The 24,074-nt window shown below is 36.2% G+C and overlaps 1 pseudogene; it reads right to left on the bottom strand.

The window, feature by feature from the left end:
• Nucleotides 1–706: 706 nt before the first annotated feature.
• LOC123393637 lies at nt 707–23,809 on the bottom strand (annotated as a pseudogene).
• Between the last annotated feature and the right edge of the window lie 265 nt (nt 23,810–24,074).

Genomic DNA, 24,074 nt, shown 5'->3' with positions numbered 1-24,074 from the left:
CCAGTCATCAGACTCTGGCCACCAGCCTCTGCTTCAGGGGATGAGGTGCTACTCTAATGGGCCTCTTCAGCCTACAAGGTGATGACTACCTCCCTGGTAGGCATGGCAGCCCCTTCCCTCTCAATAGGAGAGAGTGAAAGTTCAGTAAGTTCCTTAGGGAGTGTGTCCTATATTATCCAATCTACAAGTGAGACTTTACTGCCATTATCAAAGGGTAGAATGATCGTGGAAGCCACCAAGTAAAAATCTTTTTAAAGGACTCTGAGGTAAAGAGAATAGGTTAATGAAATGAAGTCTGTCATAAATAGCTCAGTTTGTTTTGTTTTGTTTTGTTTTTAAAGATTCTTTTTTATTTTGGAGAGATAGTTCCCCAGAGCAGGGGGAGTGAGAAGCTAAGGGAGATAACCTTCAGCAGACTATTTTCTGAGCCCAGAGCCCAACTCTGGGGCTTGATCTCTTGATCTCACCGCCTTGAGATCCTAACCTTTGCTGAAACCAAGAGTCAGAAGCGTAACCAGTTGAGAAGCTCAGTTTTATAATAGGAAAATTGTAGGTGGTAGATTTCTAAATTCACATATGTTCTGCTGGAAAGTGACAAGCTGGATGTAACTCAAGAATTTGCCCTGTTCTTAGGTAAGGAGTGACACTGAGGCTGGATCTTACTGTGGAGAATCAGTGGTCTCCCAAAATGAAATGGACAAATAAATCATTTTACACAGTTTTAATTACCTGCCGTTTCTCTAGCAAAGGACAAAACTACCATATTCTAGCCCCAAATTAAGTTAACATATTCTGAGTATTTTACGATAATAAAGATATTCTGCATAGCTTTCATAATGTTCTTATGTCCATACACAATGTTTGAAACACAGTTAAGATCAATAACTTTTGGAGGGAGATGACTTTTGATTTAGAATAATAAGTTTCAATAAATACCCATACAGTTTTATTTTTCTTTTATTTATTTTTTTCCAGTTTTCCTTTTGGCATGACATTTCTAACTCCTAAATAGGCTTTAAATCCCTTGAAAGCAGATTTTGATCTGAGAAGCTAAGTGGTGAAAAGTCATTTGTCACAGGAGGAAGAAACCTTCTATCACAGCTTCCTGCTGGAATAAACTGGATGCGTCCCATTTGTGAGGCATACCAGCTTGAGGCCCCTGATGTAACTACTCCTTTTTTTCCTTCTTCCCTGTTTTGCAAACTTCCGGTAACAGAACAGACAACACTGTGTGGTGACAAATATAGCAGCTGCCACACAGGCCAGCAGGAACCCAATCACATCATCCCTAGAGAGTGGTACTGGAACCAGGTGAGGTCATGGAGAGGCCGGCCTCAGGTGTTTGGCTCCTTTGTGGCGCATGACAAACTCTATCCAGAAGACGGCTCGATCCAAGGGCTTTATAGGCTGGTCGTGGTGAATCCTTGATAATCTCATAGCGTTCTCTTTGTATCTAAACAGAAACATAAAGATACCGACATTGAAAGGAAGCTCATTTGCCTAATCGTATAATTCCCATGAAAGGTTTTTGAAAAGGGCCATACAAATGCTTCAAAATATATGTCATAGAGTTACAGAAGCAGTATGTTTTTTTTATTTGGATCCGCACTGGAGATTTGGCATTTAAATTGGAATTTTCCCCATCCCCAACTATTCTGAGAAGTGAAAATGGAAGTGCAGTGAGGATAGTTTTTGATCTTTTCTAACAGAGGAAATGCTATAGGCCCTTGTAACAGCTGTAAATGAGATGGTGGGAATGCCCTTGTTGAATGACCTCATGAAGCAGCAAAGGGAAATTGTGTCATGGTAAATAAAATGCCACCTCACTGGTCTCTGTCTCCACTCTTCTACCCTCTACTCTTTATTTTCCATCATGTAGCCAGTCTGATTTTTGAAACCGATATCAGATCATGGCACTCCCCTGCTCAAAATTTCCATCTCGCTTCTCATTACCTTTAAAATAAAATCCAGCTATGGGTTTTGGACTATAGGATCTTACAGATACAGCCCCCTGGCAACCTCTCCTCCTGTCACTTTGTCCCATGTACACTCTGTTGCAGGCATAAAGGCCTGCTAGGAGTTCACTAAAGTTGCCAAACATGTCCTCACTTAAGCACCTTTGCACTTTCTGTCCCCTCTGTCTCTCTGCTGGATACTCTTTCCTGCAACACTCCAAAGCTGCTTCTACATCTTGATAGATGACCAGCTCTGTGTTCCATCTCAGGCTTTTCTGGGCCACACTATCAAGCACCCTTAGACATTTGGGATGTGTGTGTGTGCATGCGTGTGTGTGCTACTCTTTGAAACCTAGAATTTTAAAATATATTTTCCATAATAATATTTAAATATATAACATAAGAAAAATGCACATAGACTTAACTGAATAGCTCATAAATTCAAAATTAGCTAGAATATTATTGTGAAGTAGATATAATAACATACCTACCATTAAGATATTGATATGGGGTATCACACACTATCCAGGAGGATCCCATCTTCTCTGACTTTTTTAGTCATCATAGATTAGCTTTTATTATTTATGGATCAGAATAACAAGATAATACTCATTTCCTTTTGTCTTTTGTCTAATAGTTGTCGGTTAATTCTATTACTGTATAATATTCCATTGCTTGGCACTACCGCAGAGTATTTCTTTCTTCATTTAATGATCAATGGACACTTGTGTTAACAATTTTTTAGTCTTTATTACTAAAGCTTTCATAAAAATCTTGTGTATTTCTTTAGATTTACATGTTCATACAGTTGTGTTTCTATATAATGTGAAAGTGGAATTGCTCAGAAGAAGGTTATTTAGGGTTGTGATTTCTTTATTGACTGAATTATGTAGAAGTATATTGCTTAATTTCCAAAATTTAGAGATGTTTCCATTATCTTTCTTTTTGACAATTTCTAAGTGACTTCCAGTAAGGCTGGACAGTATACTGTTGATGATTTAGATTTTCCAAATTTACTCTTGGTATATAGCCCAGCATATGGTTAATTCCAGTATCTATTCCATCCTTGACATATATGTATTCTCTGTTGTGTTATATTTGATGATGTATATGTATGTCAGATAGTTTTATTTCAAATTGAATCCTTGAAATCATTTAGGAATTTAGTCATTCCATTATCATCTCCATCCATCCATCCTTCCTTTCCTCCTTTCTTCTTTCTTTCTTTTTTTGTCTTCTTTTTCTATGTTATTAGAAAGATGTTTGAAAACTCAATATTATGACTATAGAGTTGTGTATTTGTTTTTTCTTTTGTCTACATGTGCTGCATTTTGATATTTTCATAGTAGGTGTCACCGGGTACTAATTTGTTTTGTTGTTTTGACAGATCAGTCTATGTATCGTTATGAAATATGTATCTTTATTTTTGTTAGTCATTCTGGAGTACTGTGTCTGATCGTCGCATAGGCACAACATCTTTCTAAATGGTTACTGCTAAAATAGATCATTTTCTAACTTTGTACTTAAAATCCTCTCCTATATTTCTGTGTGAACATGTCTTATAAACAGTATATAGTTTTTAAAAATGCATTCTGAAAACATTTGTCTTTAAATTATGTAATCTGTTTAAGTTTAATGTAAGTGCTGGCATATTTATATTTTTACCTACTGTCTCATTCTCGATTTTCTGTTCTATTTCTCCAAACTGCCATATATTTCTTTTTCTTTCTTATCTATTTAAAGTATTTTATTAGTTCATTATTCTACCATTTTCTTCTTGATAACACATTTTTTTCGCTAATTCTTTAGATGATACCCTCCTAATATAATATTAATACTGATAGTAGTAACAAATACCAAATTCGTGGTTACTGTGCTAGGCACTACAAATTCCCACACATTATTTTCCTGTGTAATATAGAAAATTTCTTTATTTGTCTTATCATCTTTAAAAAGTTTTCTCTTCAAAGGACACAATCAAGAAAGTGAAAAATCAAGTCAACCAGAATGGAAGAAAAACATTATCAAATCATCTATCTGATAATGTGTTATTTTCATAACACATAAGAAGTTCTTTAATAAGGTGAGACAAATCATCAAATTTAAAAATTATCAAAGAACTGGAATAGACATTTCTCTAAAGAGGATAAATGGATGGCAACTGACATATGAAAAGATGCTTAATAACTTAGGCTCTAAGGGAAATGCTAATCAAGAGCACAAGGAGAGAGCACTTCACAACCACTGGGATGTCTATAATAAAACAGATGATAGAGGCACCTGGGTGGCTCAGTGGGTTAAGCCTCTGCCTTCAGCTCAGTTCATGATCTCAGGGTCCTGGGCTTGAGCCGCCCTGAATCAGGCTCCCTGCTCAGTGGTGAGCCTGCTTCCTCATCTCTCTCTGCCTGTCTCTCTGCCTACTTGTGATCTCTAAAATAAATAAATAAATAAATCTTAAAAAAAAAATGATAACAAGTATTGGTAATGATGTAAAGAACTTGAATCTCCCATACTCAACTGTTGGAAATGTAAAATGGTGCATCTCATTTAGATATCATTTCGCAGTTCTTCACAGAGTTAACATATGACCAGCAATTCTACTCCTATAATTTCCAAAAATTTCCTTTCATTTCCAAAAGAAGTGAAAAAATTTGTTCACATAATAACATATGTTGTAATCTTTATAATTCCTAAATGTGGAAATAATCAAAATGTTCATGAACTGATGAATGAAAAATAGATTGTAATATATCCATACCATAGGATATTATTCAGCAATGCAAAACTACCACATCAGTGAAACTTGAAAATATGCCAAGTGAAAGAAGCCAGGTACAAAAGGCCATAAATTGTATGATTCCATTTGTATGAAATATACAGAATACAGCAATTAGAAGAGCCAGAAAGGAGATTGTTTTTACTTAAGGCAAGAGGAATGGGAAATGACTTCTAAGTCATATGCAATTCCTTTTTGGGTTAATGAAAATGTCCCAAACTTAGATTATAGTCATGGCTTCATAATTCTGTAACATACTACATATGTTTGATTTTTTGTACCTTAAATATTATGGTACATAAATCACATATTATAAAATATATTAAAATAAAAATGAAAATTAATTCTTGGGCAAAAAGATTTATAGTTTTGGAAATTTTTGTTGCTGAATTAAAAGTTATTTTACATATCTGCAAATTCTTCATTCTTTCATTCTAGGAATTCTATCATATTTTTAAAACTGTGTCCTTACAATTCCATATACAACTTTTGCATTTGCTCATATAGAAAATTGTTGCAGCCCATTAAATCAATGAGGTTAAAAAGCAAATTTGCAAAAAATGTCTGGTTGAAAATAAAGGTAAGTTTAAGATCAGTTATACATATTAATATTTCAAAATTAGCTTCTTAAATACAGGATGAAATGCATAGTCATCATTGATAGAAGAACCTATCTCTAAATACTATTAATGAAAAAAAACATAATACTCACGAAGGGTTATTAATGACCATCCTCAATGCATTGAGCAAATCTGTACTAGACAGTGTGTGGAAATCCAGACTGACAGCTGCTCCCTTGGCCTTCATGTGAGCAAGGTTATCAGGTTGATCCGCAAACAAGGGAATGCCCACCATTGGAATCCCATGGTGGATCGCCTCATAGATGCCATTGGTTCCACCATGAGTTACAAAGGCTTTGGTTTTTGGGTGACCTAGGATTGGATGAATCTCAGCACATTAGTAATTATAATTCTTAGGAAAAAAAAGAGAAGAATTAGCAACATAAGGCACATAGTATAATAAATATGAAATAGCATTAAAATGTCTTTTAGATGCCAGAGTAAGAAGAGCAAAAGTATGCTGGAGAAGTAAATTAAAATTGGTGTGGCAGTTGTAACTTGAAAAATGGTTATAAGATGGCTGAACAGACAGATTGAAAGGGAAAATTCTGGATAAAGAAGAGCATTTGCAAAAAAAAAAAAAAGAAATAAAAGAAAAGAAAAGGAGGTGCATGTTAAAACATAGAACATAGTCTCTTAAACAGTAAAGTCACTGAAACTAACATGTAGAGTGTCAAGGCAAAAGGAAGTATGATAGTGGTGGTTCAAGTCAGGGGAAAGAAAGACTGCACTTTATCATGAAATGTATTATGACTTCATGAAAAAGATTATGGTGTTTTCCTGGAGAAAGTGTAGAGTCACTGGGAATAATTTTTCACTAGCACTAAATAGCCATGCAGAATGAGAAATGATAGGAATAAAGTGGGAGAATCAGGAGACGAAGTGATGATCCATTTAGTTATTAAAAATTTATTGGGAGAGGCAAGATTGTGGAAGAGTAAGGGACCTCATTTCATCTTGTCCCTGAATTTAGCCAGATAACTATCAAACCATTCTGACCACCTATGAATTCAACTTTAGATGTAAAAACAGATTTGCTGAAGTTCTACAAATGAAAAGTGGGCACTTTTTGCAAGGTGGGAGGTGCAGAACAATGAATCTGAGGGTATATTCGGAAGATAGATGGTAGGGGGAGGGAGGGAGCATCCATAAGCTGGCTACCAGAAAGTGATTTAGCCATGAAGGGCAAATTCAGACTCTCAGAAGTATGTTCCAGGGAGAGATGTCCCTTCCTAAAAGGTGCTCAGGTGGCAAAGTGGGGGCAGAATCCTAGGTGGGTCAGTGTGGTCTCAGGATTCCTGGGGTCACAGAAAGAACAGAGGTGCCTGAGCTGCAGAATTTCCCAATCCATTAGAGAGAGAAACCAGTTATGTTCAGTGAGACAGGGAGGGGCCTCTCAGCTCAGTTTGCCATAAACTGCAAACTGCACCATGATCAGGTGACCATTTTCTATGTGGGGGACCTCCAAAGGGCAGAAATGTGGTGACCCTCCACTTTTCCCTGGGAGGATCAGTGTGGTTCTGTGTGTGCAGTTTGGCACACACAGAACTGAAAACTGCTTATCCCTGAAGACTTGCTGAATAGAAGGGGCTCTGATCTTTTAGCAACAGGGCTGGAGACTGGCATGCATCCATTTTTATTTTCATCCTCCAAAGAGGCACAGAGGGTCTTCAGTGAATAAAAGTCACATAGAGCAATCAGAAAGCTTACACTGAGCCCAGACCCTGGCAAGTTGTTGTGCAAATCTGCCCAGGCAAAGACATCTGAGAATCAGTGCAGCTGGTTCTCCTAGAAGACCAGCAGAAACAACAGGGAACACACAATTTTTGGAGCACAGAGGTCTTTAAAACTCCAGAACTGGGAGAAAATAGTATATAGAATTCAGTTTATTCTCAAGAGTCATTTAACTTTCAGGTTAAAATCTCTTATTCTTTTTATTCTTTTTATCTTTTTCAACTGGTTTCTTATGTTATTATTTTTTTAAACATATTGTTTATACGTGTGTGAGAGAGAGAGAATGAGCAAGGGGGAATCACAGAGGGAAAGAGAGAGAGTAGTTTCCTTGCTGAGGAGGGAACCAGATGAAGGGCTCAATCCCAAAACCTGGAGATCATGAGCTGAGCCAATGGCAATAGCTTAAGTGGCTGAGCCACCCAGGCACCACAACTGGTTTCTGATTTTATTAATTCTTGTTTTTAAGTATTTTTTTTTTTAACTTTCATTTTATAGATTTACATTTTATAGATTTACATTTACATTTACATTTACATTTTATAGATTTATTCTTCATTTTTAGCTTCCTTTCACTGTTGCAATTTTATTTTTGTTTATATAAGTTTTGCTTTCTTTACAGTTTTGGGATTTAGTGTCTTGTAATAGACCAAAATACACCCAGAACCCAGTGGATCACTATGTTTTGTCCACCTGGGAGATTATAATCTCTCTAACCACCTTTTTTTTTTTTTCTTTTTTAGTTTCTGACCTGTTTGGATTTGTCTAGTGTGTGTTTCATTTCAATCGTGGTTGATATTTTTTATTTTGTTGTCTCTTTCCTCCATTCTTCTCTGGGTAAAATGACTAGAAGGAGGAAATCACAACAAAAGAAAGAACTATAGGTGATACTCTCCACCATAGATATAAGCAATATGGATATAAGTAAAATGCCAGAGCTGGAAATTAGGATAATGATTATAAAGTTACCAAGTGTGCTTGAAAAAAGTAGAAAACTCACTAGAGAATCTCTTAATGCAGAAATAAAATCTAATCAGGTTTAAACTAAGAATACTTTAACTGCTATCTAAAATGGATGCTCTTACAGGTAAGGTAAATGACACAAAAGAGAGAGTCAGTGACACAGAAGAAAAGATAATGCAAAGGAAGGAAGGAAGCCAGAAAAAAGCAAGAAAAACAACTAATCAAATCAGAGGGTAAGGGGGGGACTTGATAAATGAGTGATCCCATAAATAAAATAATATTAGAGTTTTTGGGGTCTGAGAGGAAGAGGAAGAAAGGTCCATGAGGCATATTTGAGCAAATCATGGCTGATAATTTCCCTAATCTGAGGAAGGAAACAGGCATTCAAGTCAATGAGGCACAGAGAATCACCCTGAAATCAATAAAAATAGATCAACACCTTGACACATAACAATGAAACTTGCAAATCTCAGAGACAAAAAGAAAATCCTGAAAGCAGCTTGGGACAAGAGGTCCATAACCTACAAAAGTAGAGACATTAGACTTGCAGATACCTATCCAAGAGACCTGGCAAGCCAGAAAAGACTGGCATGATATATTTAGAGTGCTAAATAAGAAAAATAGGAATCCAAGAATATTTTATCCAGCAAGCCTGTCATTCAAAATAGGAGAGAGCAAAGGTTTCCAGGACAAACAGAAACTCAAAGAATTTCTCATCACTAAACCAGTTCTAAAAGTAGTATTAAAGGTGATCCTTTAAGTGAAGAGAGTGTCCAAAAGTAACATAGACCAGAAACAACAGAGACAATCTACAGAATCAGTGACTTTACAGTTAGTACAATAGCACTAAAGTCATATCTTTCAATAGTTACTCTGAATGTAAATGGGCTAAATGGACTAACGGAAAGACACAGGGTATCAGATTACATTAAAAAAAAGCAAGGTGCATCGATATGCTGTCTGTAAGAGACACATTTTAGACTCAAAGACACCTCCAGATTGAAAGTGAGGGGGTGGAAAACCATTTTTCATGCTAATGGGCATCAAAAGAAAGCTGGGGTGGCACAGAGAATCAGAAAAATCAGATTTTAAACCAAAGTCTGTAGAAAGGGATGAGGAGAAACAGTATATCATAAGTAAAGGGTCTTTCCAAGAAGAAGATCGAAAAATTATAAATATGTATGTTTTTAACTTGGGAGCAGTGATTTATATATGTATATTAATAATCAAATTAAAGTAACACCTTGATAGTAATACAATATAGGGAATTTCAATTTTCCACTCACTGTAATGGACATCTAACTGAAGATCAACAAGGAAACAAGGGCTTTGGATGACACAGTGGATGAGATGGACTTCACAGATATATAGAGCATTCCATCTAAAGCAACAGGATACACATTCTTCTCAAGTGCACATGGAACATTCTCCAGAATAAATCACATACAGGGTCACAAATTGTTTTTCAACCCATATCAGAAGATTGGGATTATCCCTGGCATATTTTCAGGGCATGATGCTTTGAACTTGATTTCAATTACAAGAGGATGTTTGGAAGGAACTCAAACATTTGAAGGTAAAAGAGAAGTCTACTAAAGAATGAACGGTTGACCAGGATATTAAAGAAGAATTATAAAGTTGCATGGAAACCAATGAGAATAAAAACACAACTGTTCAAAACCTTTCGAATGTGGCAAAGGCAGTCCTAAGAGGGTAGTACATGGCAATGCAAGCCTTTTTTAAAAAAAAATTAGAAAAGTCTCAAGTACACAAACTAACTTTAAAACTCTAGAAGTTGGAGGAAGAACAGCAAATAAAGATTACACCAAGCAGAAGAAAAAAATAATAACGATTAGTGCACAAATCAATGAAATAGAAACCAAAAGAGTAGAGCAGATCAATGAAATTAGAAGCTGGTTCTTTCAAAGAGTTAATTACATCAAAATCCCTACCCACATTATCAAAAAGAAAGAGAAAGGACCCAAATTAATAAAATAATGAATGAAAGAGGAGAGATCATGCTCAACATCAAGGAAATAAAAATAATTTTAAGTACATGTTATGAGCAACTATATGCCAACAAATTAGGCAATCTTGAAGAAATGGCTGCATTTCTGGAAATGTATAACCTACTAAAACTGAAACAAGAAGAAATAGAAAATGTGAACACACTGATAACCAGGAAGGAAACTAAAATAATAAGAAGAAATCTCCCAACCAACAAGAGACGAGAGCCGACGGCTTCCCACAGGAGTTCTACCAAACGTTTAAGGAGAAATAATACCACCAACAGTGTAGGAGGGTTCCCCTTTCTCCGCATCCTCCCCAGCATCTGTCATTTCTTGACTTTTTTATTTTAGCCATTCTGACTGGTGTGAGGTGATATCTTATTGTGGTTTTGATTTGTATTTCCCTGATGCTGAGTGATATGGAGCACTTTTTCATGTGTCTGTTGGCCATCTGGATGTCTTCTTTGCCATTTGCGACAACATGGATGGAACTAGAGCGTATCATGCTTAGCGAAATAAGTCAAGCAGAGAAAGACAACTATCATATGATCTCCCTGATATGAGGAAGTGGTGATGCAACATGGGGGCTTAAGTGGGTAGGAGAAGAATAAATGAAACAAGATGGGATTGGGAGGGAGACAAACCATAAGTGACTCTTAATCTCACAAAACAAACTGAGGGTTGCCGGGGGGAGGGGGCTTGGGAGAAGGGGGTGGGAATGGACATTGGGGAGGGTATGTGCTTTGGTGAGTGCTGTGAAGTGTGTAAACCTGGTGATTCACAGACCTGTACCCCTGGGGATAAAAATATATGTTTATAAAATAAAATAAAATAAAATAAAGAATTGAACAGGAAAAAAAAAAAACAAGTAAAAAAAAAAAAAGGAGAAATAATACCTATTCTTCTGAAGCTGTTTCAATAGAAATGGAAGGAAAACTTCTGAACTCATTTTATGAGGCCAGTGTTACCTTGATCTCCAAACGAAAGGCCCCACCAAAAAGGAGCAATACACCTGATGAACATGGATGCAAAATATCCCACCAAGATAGTAGCCAATAAGATCCAACAGTGCATTAAAATGATTATTCACCACAACAAAGTGAGATTTATTCCCGGGCTGCAAGGGTGGTTTTGCACTCACAAAATAATCAATGTAATACATCACATTAATAAAAGAAAGGGCAAGAACCATATATGTCCTTCTCTATTGATGCAGAAAAGCATTCGACAAAACACAGTATAGTTCTTGATTAAAACTCTCCAGAGTGTCGGCTAGAGGAAACCTATCTCAATATCATAAAAGCCATCTATGAAAAGCCCACAGCAAATATCATTCTCAATGGGGGGAAAACAGAGCTTTTCCTCTAAGGTCAGGAATATGACAGGGATGCCCACTCCCACCATTTTTGTTCAACATAGTACCGGAAGTCCTAGCCTCAGCAGTCAGACAACAAAAGGAAAAAAAAATGCATTCAAATTGGCAAAGAGGAAGTGAGACTCTCACTCTTCGCTGATGACATGATACCTTATGTGGAAAACCCCAAACACTCTACCCCCAAATTGCTAGAACTGATACAGGAATTCAGCCACATGGCAGGAAATAAAATCAATGTAAGGAGATCAGTTGCATTTCTATGAGGAAGTGGTGATGCAACATGGGGGATTAAGTGGGTAGAAGAAGAATCAATGAAACAAGATGGAATTGGGAGGGAGACAAACCATAAGTGACTCTTAATCTCACAAAACAAACTGAAGGTTGCTGGGCGGAGGGGGGTTGGGAGAAGGGGGTGGGATTATGGACATTGGGGAGGGTATGTGCTTTGGTGAGTGCTGTGAAGTGTGTAAACCTGGTGATTCACAGACCTGTACCCCTGGGGATAAAAATATATGTTTATAAAAAATTAAAAATTAAAAAAAAATAACAAATCTACAAAAAAAAAAAAAAAACTGCGCCCAAAACCATAAGATACTTTGAAATAAACCTAACCAAAGAGGTAAAGGGTCTGTACTCTAAAAATTACAGAAGACTTTTGAAAGAATTTTGGGAGGACACAAAGAAATGAAAAAAAAATATTCCATGCTCATGGATTGGAAGAATAAATATTGTTAAAAATTCTATGGTACCCAGAACAATCTACACATCAGTGTAATCCCAATCAAAATACCATCAAAATTTTTCAAAGAGCTGGTACAGATAATCCTAAAATTTGAAGGGCTCCAGAAAAGATCCCAAATGTTGAAAAAGAAATGTTGAGAAAGGATTGTTGAAAGGAAGGTTGAAGAAAGGAATGTTGAAAAAGAAAACCAAAATTGGTGGCATCACAATTCTGGACTTTAAGCTCTATTACAAAACTGTAATCATCAAGATAGTGTGGTATTGGCACAAAAACAGATATTTAGACCAATGGAAAAGAGGAGAGAACCCAAAAATGAACCCTCAACTTTATGGCCCACTAATCTTTGACAAAGCAGGAAAGAATATGCAATGAAAAAAGGACAGTCTCTTCAATCGATTGTGCTAGGAAAATTGGACAGCCACATGTAGAAGAATGAAACTGGACTATTTCTTACACCATGCACAAAGATAAACTCAAAATGGATGAAAGGCCTAACTGTGAGACAGGAATCTACCCAAATTCTAGAGAACACAGGTCGCAACTTCTTCAACCTCAGCCACAGCACCTTCTTGCTCACATGTCTCCATTGGCAAAGGGAACAAAGCAAAAATGAACTGTTGGGACATCACCAAGATAATACGTTCCTGCACAGCAGAGGAAAGAGGCAACCTAAAGAATGGGAGAAGATATTTGCAAATGACATATTAGATAAAGGGCTGATATACAAGATCTATAAAGAACTACATCAATACCAAAAAAAAAAAAAAAAACAAACCCAAAAAACAAAAAAACCAAATAATCCACTCAGTAAATGGGCAGAGGACCTGAAAAGACATTTCTCAAAGAAGGCATAAAATTGGCAAACAGGCACATGAAAAACTGCTCAACATCCCTTGGCATCAGGGAAATACAAATCAAAACCATAGTGAGATACCACCTTACACCACTCAGAATAGCTAAAATTAACAAGACAGGAGACAACAAATGTTGGTGAGGATGTGGAGAAAGGGGAACCCTCTTACACTGTTGGTGGGAAAGCAAGCTGTTGCTGCCACTCTGGAAAATATTATGGAGGTTCCTCAAGATGTTAAAAACAGAGCTACCTTATGACACAGGAATTGCACTTCTGGGTATTTACCTCAAAGATACAAATGTGTTGATCTAAGGGAGCACTGCTATAACCCCCAGTGTTTATAGCAGCAATGTCCACAATAGCCAACCTGTAGAAAGAGCTGAGATATCCAAGGACAGATGAGTGGATAAAGATAATGTGGTATATTTATGCAATTGAACATTAGCCATCAGAAAGATTGAATACTTACCATTTACATTGATAGGGATGGAGCCAGAGGGTATTATAATGAATGAAACAAATCAATCAGAGAAAGACAATAATCTTATGCTTTCACCCATATGTGGAATATAAGAAACAGCACAGAGGATCATAGGAGAAGGAGGGATAACAGAATGGAAAGAAATACAGGGAGACAAACCTATGGTTTGTCTCCCTATAGGAGCATACTAAGGGTTGCTGGAGGATAGGTGGATGGGGGATGGGGTAACTGGACTGGATGATGGACATTAAGGAGGGCACTTGAAGTGATGAGCACTGGGTGTTATATGCAATTGATAAATTATTGAAAAGTACAACTGAAACTAATGATGTACTCTATGCTGGCTATTTGAATTTAAATTAAAAATTAAAAACTGAATTACCCTTGAGAAGTAACTACACCTGAAATAAAGATACTTTGATTCTGGCCATAAGGAATGTGACTGTGTATAATAACATGCCGTATCTGATCTTTCTCCCCCCAGCACTGCAAAATAAATGTAAGGAAGATAAGTTTTGTTTTTGGACTTTTCAATAGTAAATATTCAATCAATTTGCTTCTTGGGAACTCTTATCATTTTGGTTTGCATTAGTTTTAATTTAGTGTTCTCCAGATTCTTACCAAGAAGGTCATTCTGGGGGATCCAGTCATACAGCCGAGTATTTGTTCCTAAGTTGTCTGGTTTCTTGCCAGCAAATCTCCATAGAACCTGTTAAAGAAAATTCCTTATTTCATAAGTTGAAACTTTGAAGTTATAGTGTATTAGAATTTTAAGAAATTAAGAGATAATCTAGTTAGACCTCTTTCACTGACTGATATAAATAAGGACAAAAATATTAAAAATGAGACTACCAAAATGTATAATAAAATACCCACATTTTTAACTTATTTTTATATTCAATCAGGTATGAATGTAATCATGATGTTTCACACATAGAGATTAGACAAATGAGATTAACAGTGAGAAATATAAATATTTAAGAAATTTTTAGATAGTTATAATTCTAGTGCAAACAACTTGGAAATTACTAAGATCTACACATTTGTTTTGTTTTATCTATTATAATTGCTGTCATCTTCCAATGTAATATTATCTATTTATTTCTTTTGAAGTGTTACAGGAGGGAGTTCATGTATATCCACTTGTTCCATATGTTATTTTATTAGAGTTTTACATCTTTTGATATACAAAAAAAGCTAAGTATGCAATCTGTTGTTTGTGCGAAATAAATATTTCTGCTTACCAGTAATTTATTAATATAAATAACTTCTCTTAGTACATAAAATTTCTTTTACATTACTAATTATTAAGCACTACCTCCAAGAAAAAGGTAGTTTTTTACATGAATCCAGATTATTAATACTATTTCTTGGTTTGGAAATTCTTTAAAGGTTACAAAGAAGAGCCTATTGGAACTTCAGAAATAACAGTGCAGCAGCTGTTGAAAAACATCCTGAACTGTGATGATGCTACATTTTATATTTAACCGATTGTTACGCTCTAGTTCCATCCATGTTGTTGCAAACACTTCAGTGATGCACTACAAAACATTGATAACATGGATTAATATGAGTTCTATACCCAAGCAATTTCCATTCCCAGTACCAAAATAGATTGATTTCAGAATTCCCTTGGAATCCACATAAATTGGATGATGGTTTACATTGGTTAACACATATTTGTTATGCAAATGTTTAAGTAACTTTAGATATTAAGTGAACATTAGCATAAAGAGAAACTGTATCAGTAAACCAAAAAGTAGTTCACAAACACCCAAATACTCCAGGTGTTTTCTATATATCAGAAAATAATTTACTACTATATTTTATGTAGAAAGAGGCATTTGGAATTTTCCCTTCCTAGGCTTGTTGCTGGTTGACTCCTTAATATATTTCATTTCCTTCTTTAATCAGGAAGAGTCACTATCCTGTTAAGTTAAAGTCCTTTTGAAACCACGTATTACTAAGCTCAGGGTTACCTTGAGGGGTGGACTCATCTCCTCCCTTTTCATTTATTTTACTCTTAACAGGGTCCACTCCACCATTTGTGTCAGTTTTTCTCTTTCCCTGAATCATCTAGGCTGGGCTATTGCCAAAACATAGCTTGGTGAGCCTTGGCCACCCTTTCTCGGAACAGCATACTGAGTAGGCTTTTCTCAAAAATTTAGTGGAAGAAAAAGAAACCTGGATTATCCAGCAAGCGTAAACTGCATGAAGGTTTTGAGACTTTTATCAGTTCCTGCTTAACATAACTGTTGAAATTTAACTCCTTTCAGAGAACATCTATGTGTTTTTCAGTGCCCTTGGAAATCCTGTAAGGAGAAGAAGGGAATGACAGAACAGAATTTGGTGATTTCTATATCTACCCACGATACATTATAATAGCAAATGTTACACTGTATCGCCTAAATATATTCCTCCCAAATATCTTTCTTTCTGACCTCAATGTTAATGCCATAGTTATTGTCAAAACACCTTCTGTACTACTTTACCATCTGCCACATATATTTTGCTCATCTCTGAGATAAATTGGAGCTGTCATCATGGTTTCCATGTCATGAAGGAAAGGGTAAATAAAATAAACTCTTTACACAGTTTAAGAGACTCATTAAGTAGTTGTATAGCATTAAGTTACTTTATCTAACCTTTTGTGGAATCTGTGCAAGGGCTGATGCAATCACATTGGCTTTTTTCCTCTGGCAGGTTAGTGATCATAGACCCTAGTGTAAACACCACACATACCATTTTTCTCCAGAGCTCTGGACAAACTCTTCCATTTCCTGTGAAGAAAAAATTTGTTCGATTACAAAAGGAGAACACCATAGCAAACACTATTAAACAAATTTTCTATGGGGGTGCCTGGATGGCTTAGTCAATTAAATATCTGACTCTTGATTTTATCTCAGGTCATGATCTCAGGGTTGGGTGATTGAGCCCTGAGTCTGGCTCTACACTCAGTGCAGAATCTGCGTAGAGCATCTGCTGGTCTTCTTTCTTTCTCTCTCGACTCCCCTCCCCGATTCCCCATCTCTCTTTCAAATAAACAAATCTCAAAAAAAAAAAAAAAATCTTCAAGCAGCTAAGGAGCTATACCAAATAGTACCAGGAGTTATTAAAGTAATGTCTGTTTTTATCTTTAAGCTGTGGTGAAAATACACACAAAAAAAGTACCATTTTAACTATTCCTGGGTATGCAGTCAATATGTCTATATTTACATTGCTGGATAACCAATCCCAGAACTTTTTCATCTTGCTAAACTGAAATTCTGTGTCCATTACATAACAATTTCTCACTCCCTCGTTCACCATCTTTAATAATCATCATTATACCTTGTATTTCTATGAATCTGACTAATCTGCATATCTCGTGTAACAGTGTAATCATACCATATCTCTCTTTTTGTGATAGCTCCCTTTCACTTTTCTGTAACATCCTGAAGCTTTTCCACTTTAGAGTATGTGTTAGACGTTTCTTCTGTTTTTATGACTTTATAGTTATGGATTTATCTGTTCCTGGACACTTGTGTTAGGCTGAATAGAACGTTTTGCCAGTTTTTACCTCAGGATTTAGACTTTGAGAAAGTTACCATACACACTTAAACATTTTGCAATCAAAATTGGTATTAGGTTAACCCTCAAATAAGATCTTAGTTTCATCTTATATTACCAATAAAAAGGTGGACAACGAGATGTTGAAGAGACCACAAAATCATTCAGTAAGGGATGCTTGTTTTTCTTATGTCTTAAGGTAAATTATCAATTTAAAAACATATTACCTTATTGCTTTCTTTCATAAAGTATCATTTAACACACTAACAGAATCATTTTGAAATTTCATGCTTTGAATATTTTTCAGGTATAAGTGGTAGAAATAATTTGGTCCTTATTAAATATGCAGAATTTGTGGTCCTTATTATATACAAAATGTAGTTTTTTCTATGCTCATTATGTTGAGAACCATGTTTCTCCAATGATTTTTTTTTTAAGATTTTATTTATTTGTTTGTCAGTGGAAACAACACAAGCAGGCAGAGTGTCAGGCAGAGACAGAGGGAGAAGCAGGCTCCCCGCTGAGCAAGGAGCCCAAAGCAGGAGTCTATCCCAAGACCCTGGGATCATGACCTGAGCAGAAGGCAGCCGCTTAACTGACTGAGCCACCCAGGCGTCCCTCCCACAATGATCTTTACTGAGATTTTATCCAGCCTTGGTGTGTAGCAGAAAACACGTGTTCTCATTGGCTAAGCAAACCCATTAATGCTCTAAGATGTCAAGCCTTGGGACTTAAATGAGGAATAGTGTAAATGTTGGAGTGACAGCAAGTGAACATTGGATTTGACTGTAGATACTGTTGGGACACACAAACATTGTTGAGGAATGATATTTCTAAGTAGAATACTAGTTAAATGCTTCAGAGCAAATAAAACAAAAGAGACAGGAATCACTTACCTTAGGCAGGGGTTTGGCAGGTTTACAGTGGAGTCCTCCAACAAACTCAAAATTTGGTAGGAGAGGGCGAGGAAATTCAATATCCCAGTAGGTTCGAATGAGCCATATTTGAGCTTTCCCCCTTAACTCAGATAATGTAGTGGGTCTTCCTGAAGGGAAAAACAAACATCACATTAGAAAGAGAAAGGGGAAAAACTATATGATCATTTCCATATATGCAGAAAAAGCATTTGACAAAGATACACATCTATTCATGATAAAAAAGTCACAACAAAGTTGGTTTTAAAGGGAACACACCTCAACAAAATAAAGGATTTGTATGAAAAACCCACACAGTGGACGTCATATTCAATGAGGAACAACTGAGAGCTTTCCCCCCAAAGTCAGGAACAAGACAAGAATGTCCACTCTTATGCCTTTTTCAACATAGTACTATATGTTATGGCTATTGCAATCAGACAACAACAACAAAAAAAGAAAAATCCATTCAAATTGGTAAGGAAGAAGCAAAAACTTCACTATTTGCAGATGGCATGATATTATAGAAAACCCTGAAGAAAGAGTTAGTGTCCAAAATATATAAAGAACTTATACAACTCAATACCCCAAAACCAAATAATTCAATTTAAAAAAGGATAGAATACATGAACAAACATTTCTCCAAAGAAGGCATACACTTGGCCAAAAAGACACAGGAAAGATGCTCAATACCGCTCAGGGAGGGAAATACAAATCAAAACTCCAATGAGATATCACCTCACACCTTTCAGAATGGCTAAAATCAAAGCCACAAGAAACAAGTGTGGAGGTTTCTCAAAAAGTTAAAAATAGAAGTACCTTATGATTCAGTAATTGCACTACTAGGTATTTACCCAAAGCATACAAAAATACCTATTCGAAGGGATACATGTACTCCAATGTTTACAGAAGCATTATCTACAGTAGCCAAATTATGGAAGCAGCTTAAGTGTTCATCAGCTGATGAATGGCTACAGAAGAAGTGGTATATTCATACAATGAATATTACCCAGCCATAAAAAAAGAATGAGATCTTAGGATACCCAGCTGGCTCACTTTGTTAAGCATCCAACTCTTGGTTTTGGCTCAGGTCCTGATCTAGTGGTCGTGGGATGGAGCCCCACATGGGGCTCTGTGCTCAGTGTGGAATATACTTCAGATTCTCTTTCTCTCTTTTTCCCTCTCTCTCCCTCAAATAAAGAAATAAAATATTCTTAAAAAAATGAAATCTCCAGGTACCCCTGGGGATAAAAATATATGTATAAAAAATAAAAAATTAAAAAAAAATGAAATCTCACAATTTGCAATGACATGGATGTAGCTAGAGACTATTATGCTAAGTAAAATAAGTTAATTAGAGAAAGACAAATATCATATGATTTTACTTATATGTAGAATTTAAGAATCCAAACAAAAAAGTCAAAGACAAAGAGAGAGAGAGAGAGGCCACAAAAGAAATAGACTCTTCAGTATAAAGAACGAACTGTATTACTAGAGGCACTGTGGGTAAGTGGATGGGTTCGATAGGTGATGAGGGATTAAGGAGGACACTTTGGATGGGCACAGAGTGATGTACAGAATTGTTGAATAACTATATTGTACACCTGAAACTAATATAACACTCTGTTAATTATACCGGAATTAAAATGAAAATTAAAACTTGATATCAGAATATAAAATCAATGCACAGAAATCCGTTGCATTTCTCTACACCAACAGCAGGACAGAAGAAAGAGAAATTAAGGAGTCAATCCCATTTACAATTGCACTCAAAACCATAAGATACCTAGGAATAAACCTAAACAAAGAGACAAAGAACCTGTACTCAGAAAACTATAAAGTACTTATGAAAGAAATAGAGGAAAGACACAAAGAAATGGAAAAACGTCCATGCTCATGGATTGTAAGTACAAATATTGTAAAAAATTTCTATGATACATAAAGTAATCTACACATTTAAATGCAATCCCTATCAAAATACCATCAATTTTTCCCCAAAGAAATGGAACGAATAATCATAAAATCTTTATGAAACCAGAAAAGTCTCCAAAATAGCCAGAGAAATGTTGAAAAAGAACGCCAAAAAACAGACGCATAGATCAATGGAACAAAATAAAGAGCCCAGAAATAGACCCTAACTTCTATGGTCAACGAATCTTTAACAAAGCAGGAAAGAATGTCCAATGGAAAAAAGACAGTCTCTCCAATAAATGGTGTTGTGAAAATTGGACAGCCACATGCAGAAGAATGAAAATGGGTCATTTCCTTACACCACCACACAAAAATAGACTGCAAATGGATTAAAGACCTCAATGTGAGAAAGGAATCCATCAAAGTCCTTGAGGAGAACATGAGCAGCAACCACTTTGACCTCAGCCACAGCAACTTCTTTCTAGAAATATCACCAGAGGCAAGGGAAACAAGGGGGAAAATGAACTATTGGGAATTTATCAAGATCAAATCTTTTGTAGAGAGTTAAATGGATAAAGAAGATGTGGTGTATGCATGTGTGTGTGTGTGTGTGTATACATACACAAATATATATATATACACACACATATATATATGTGTGTGTATATATATATACACAGACACACAGACACACACACACACACACACATATATATATATATATGTATATGCAATGGAATACTATCCAGCCATCAAAAGAATTGAAATCTTGAAATCTTGTCATTTGCAATGACAGTATGGAACTAGGGGGTAGTATACTAAGCAAAATAAGTCAGTCAGAGAAAGACAATAATCATGTGACCTCTCTGATATGAGGAATTTGAGAGAAAAGGTGGGGATTTCAGGGGGTAGTGATGGAAAAAATGAAACAAAATGGAATCAGAAGGAGAAAAACCATAAGAGACTCTTAATCTCATGAAACAAACTGAGGGATGCTGGTGGGTGGAGAGGTAGGGATAGGGTGGCTGGGTTATGGACATTGGGGAGGGTATATAGTATGCAGAGTGCTGTGAAGTGTATAAGACTGACGATTCAGACCTGTAACCCTCTGGCAAATAATACATTATAGGTTAATACAAAATATTAAAACTTGGTAGAAAAATAAAAGTAACTAAATAAATAAAGTAAAAAAAAAAACCTACAACAAGCAACAGGTAGAGGAAATAAGAGTAAAAGGTGCATTGTGAATATTTTACTAGCGTATTTTCTGAAGGGAATTTGGAATAATTTATTGAAAAATGTTTCAAAAGTATTTGTAGTTTAATAATAGAACACATATATGATACAAACATCTATAAATGATGCAAATATATATTTACATACTTATAAATGTTGTTCCTATGTATATATGAAAGACAATGTGTAAGTCTCATTTTTTAACCATCACAGTAGTACATTCACAATCATAAACAACTATTTAAACCTAAGCCACTATCAAATTAAACATGCATTTCATTTCCTTTGAAATGCTGCAAAAAGTAACAGATGCAAATGTAAACAGTTATTGAGCTCCCCAATCAATTAAGCAATGGAAACACCTTCCTTAGAGTACTCAGTCTCATTTCTATAATTTAGCAAGCTATTCCCTTGATCCTAGATTTTCCAAAAAAAAACTGTTGAAGTTTTGAAAATATGACTTGATTCATCGTAATCACCATTGCCCTTTAGTTCACATTAGGAGCATAATAATATCTGTTTATTAAAAATATTTGCAAATAACAGCTGAAATATTTTCATCAAAGTATGGAAATAGATATGTGCACTATTAATTTTGGACTAATTTTTTTTAATGGAGTTTAATGGAGTAACATAGTTTTCAAAAACTGTGAACTCATTAATGTGTATGTGTCCCCTTCAAACAAGATTTTAGGCCTTTAAAGCATGATTTCTATAGCCCTGGTGAACAGAATTTGTGATCATTAGAAACTTCTTATTATAGATACCTGAGTCTGGGATAGAGCCAATATTTCTTCCAGTTATGACAGGAATCTTTGAGGTACTATGCCCAAAATATTATTCTTTTTTAAATTAAAAAAGGGAAACCAGTGGAAATATATCTTCAATACTCTATAGACAGTTGTACGAGACAAATGTGACTCTCAATTAACATCCTCTGCTTTTTTTTTTTTCATCAAAAATCGATAGGGAAATTTCTAATGTCTTTTTTCCCAAATAGATTTTTTCTCTGTTTTACAGAGAAAGAGAGCAGAAGCAGGGGAAGAGGCAGGCAGAGCAAGAGGGCAGGACAGGGCTCCCTGCTGGAGAGAGAGCCCAATTCAGGGCTCCTTCCGAGGACCCTGGGATCATTGACCTGAGCCAAGGCAGCTTCCGCTGTAAACAACTGAGCCACCCAGGCACCCTCCTAATGCCTTTTTTTTTTTTTTTAATGGTTTGTCCAAAGAAAGTAAAATGGATTATGTAGGAAATAGGCACAGCATGCTGAGAGCGATTTTTAAGCGCAGTGAAACTACTCTGATATAATAGTGGTGCTATACATATCATTATAAAATTTGCTTAAAACCTATAGAATATTCTCACCACCCTCCAAAAAACCGCGCCCACTCCGAACCACTACGTGTACTTGATAGACTTATTCATGGATTCGATTAATATAATGCGTCATATGTAGGGTTGCATCAGTTGTATACAACCCCCCCCGCCCAGGTGTACCACTCCGGTGGGGATGCTGATAATGGGGAACCTTATGCATGTACTGGGGGCAAGGGTTATCTGGGAAAGTATTGATCTCATATGCTGTCATTTAAAAATATTCTAAAAAGTAAAAGCATCTCCCAAAACGTAATCCATTTTCAACTTGTATTTAATTAACCTAACCAAAGGAGTTAAAACACCTTAAACCAGAAAAAAGTAAAAAAAATTTAAAAGTCTTACGAAACACCAATGACTAGATATGTAATTGCTTCCAGAAATCCTTAGTGCTTTAATTCGTGGTTATTGAATTCCTGGGAGTGTAATCGTATATCTTCCATAAATGGAGATGGACATACGTTGGAACTTGAGAGGTGCCCTTCGTCATCATAAGTGTTCCGCCCCCAATATTTGTGAGACTGGTAAGATCATTTTATATTAATCTAGTCCCTTCATTTCATTTCTAAAAGACCCAAACTTCCTCTGACTTACTACAAACTCACCTTCCTGTCGCCTCGCATTCAGGAAGGTAAGACTCCATTGTACACCATTAGAAATCATGACTTACATAGTAGCTTCACTGTTAAAAAACTGATCCCCAACTCTTCTCCATTATAAGTTTGGAACCAAAGAGTCAAAATAAAAGCACATATATCATGTTTGTTTAACTCTTTCCCATGAATGTCATTTGATCACTTAATTCCTGACAAAATCACAGGCACCATAGGATGGAGGGAACGAAAAGTCCTCCCTCCACTTTGCTTTTCAATTGCATAGCAGGAGAGAAGCGAAGACTGGTACACTAAAGGGTATTCAACGTAGCTCAGCCAGCAGCTCACCACAGGGTCCAATGGTTGTCTGCAAGAATGGACATCAAACCTCGATTCCTTGTAGTTTGGTCATGAGCTTCCCTGTTCAAAACTACATCTTCTCACGAGCTTTTGAAGCAGACCAACAGTCAGAAAAGTTTCCACATAATTTTCTTGCATTTGTGAAAATACAATGGTCCAAACCATGTGTCTCTTGGCAAGTTACATATCCACATATCGAGGCATTTTTCTCTGTACCTAATATCCTTAACTGCATCATTTAAGTATGGAGGTAGGGAAAAAGTTTCATACTGATGATAGCAGATGATATGTTGGACGTAATAACAATGGCAGCATGCAAGCTGTCCGCAGAACAGTCTTTAACTTCGTGACCCTCTCTGGACAAGTTCATCGCGGATTGTTTTTATATTGATCCAGTTGGCTGTATTTGTGTGGGCCAATCACCAGCGCGCCTGTCCACCTCTTCACCAGAGGCCGAGAAGAAAACCCGGCGTGCGGCTCCCCCCTCGAGCTTCCCGCCGGGACCACCTCGTATTGCAGCCCCCCCTGAAGGTCGGAGTGTATCCTACTTCATAGGCCGTCACGTATCCTGGTGGAATGTCAATGATTCTTTGCCAAATCATTGGTTTCCGCCGAGGATGCTCCCTCCTTGTCCA

This window comes from Mustela putorius, unplaced genomic scaffold (assembly GCF_011764305.1).
Source record: "Mustela putorius furo isolate JIRA1106 unplaced genomic scaffold, ASM1176430v1.1 tig00000925_pilon_pilon_pilon, whole genome shotgun sequence".
Lineage (NCBI taxonomy): Eukaryota > Metazoa > Chordata > Mammalia > Carnivora > Mustelidae > Mustela > Mustela putorius.
Note: the sequence above shows the minus strand (reverse complement) of the source record. Positions and strands in the feature narration are given on the sequence as shown.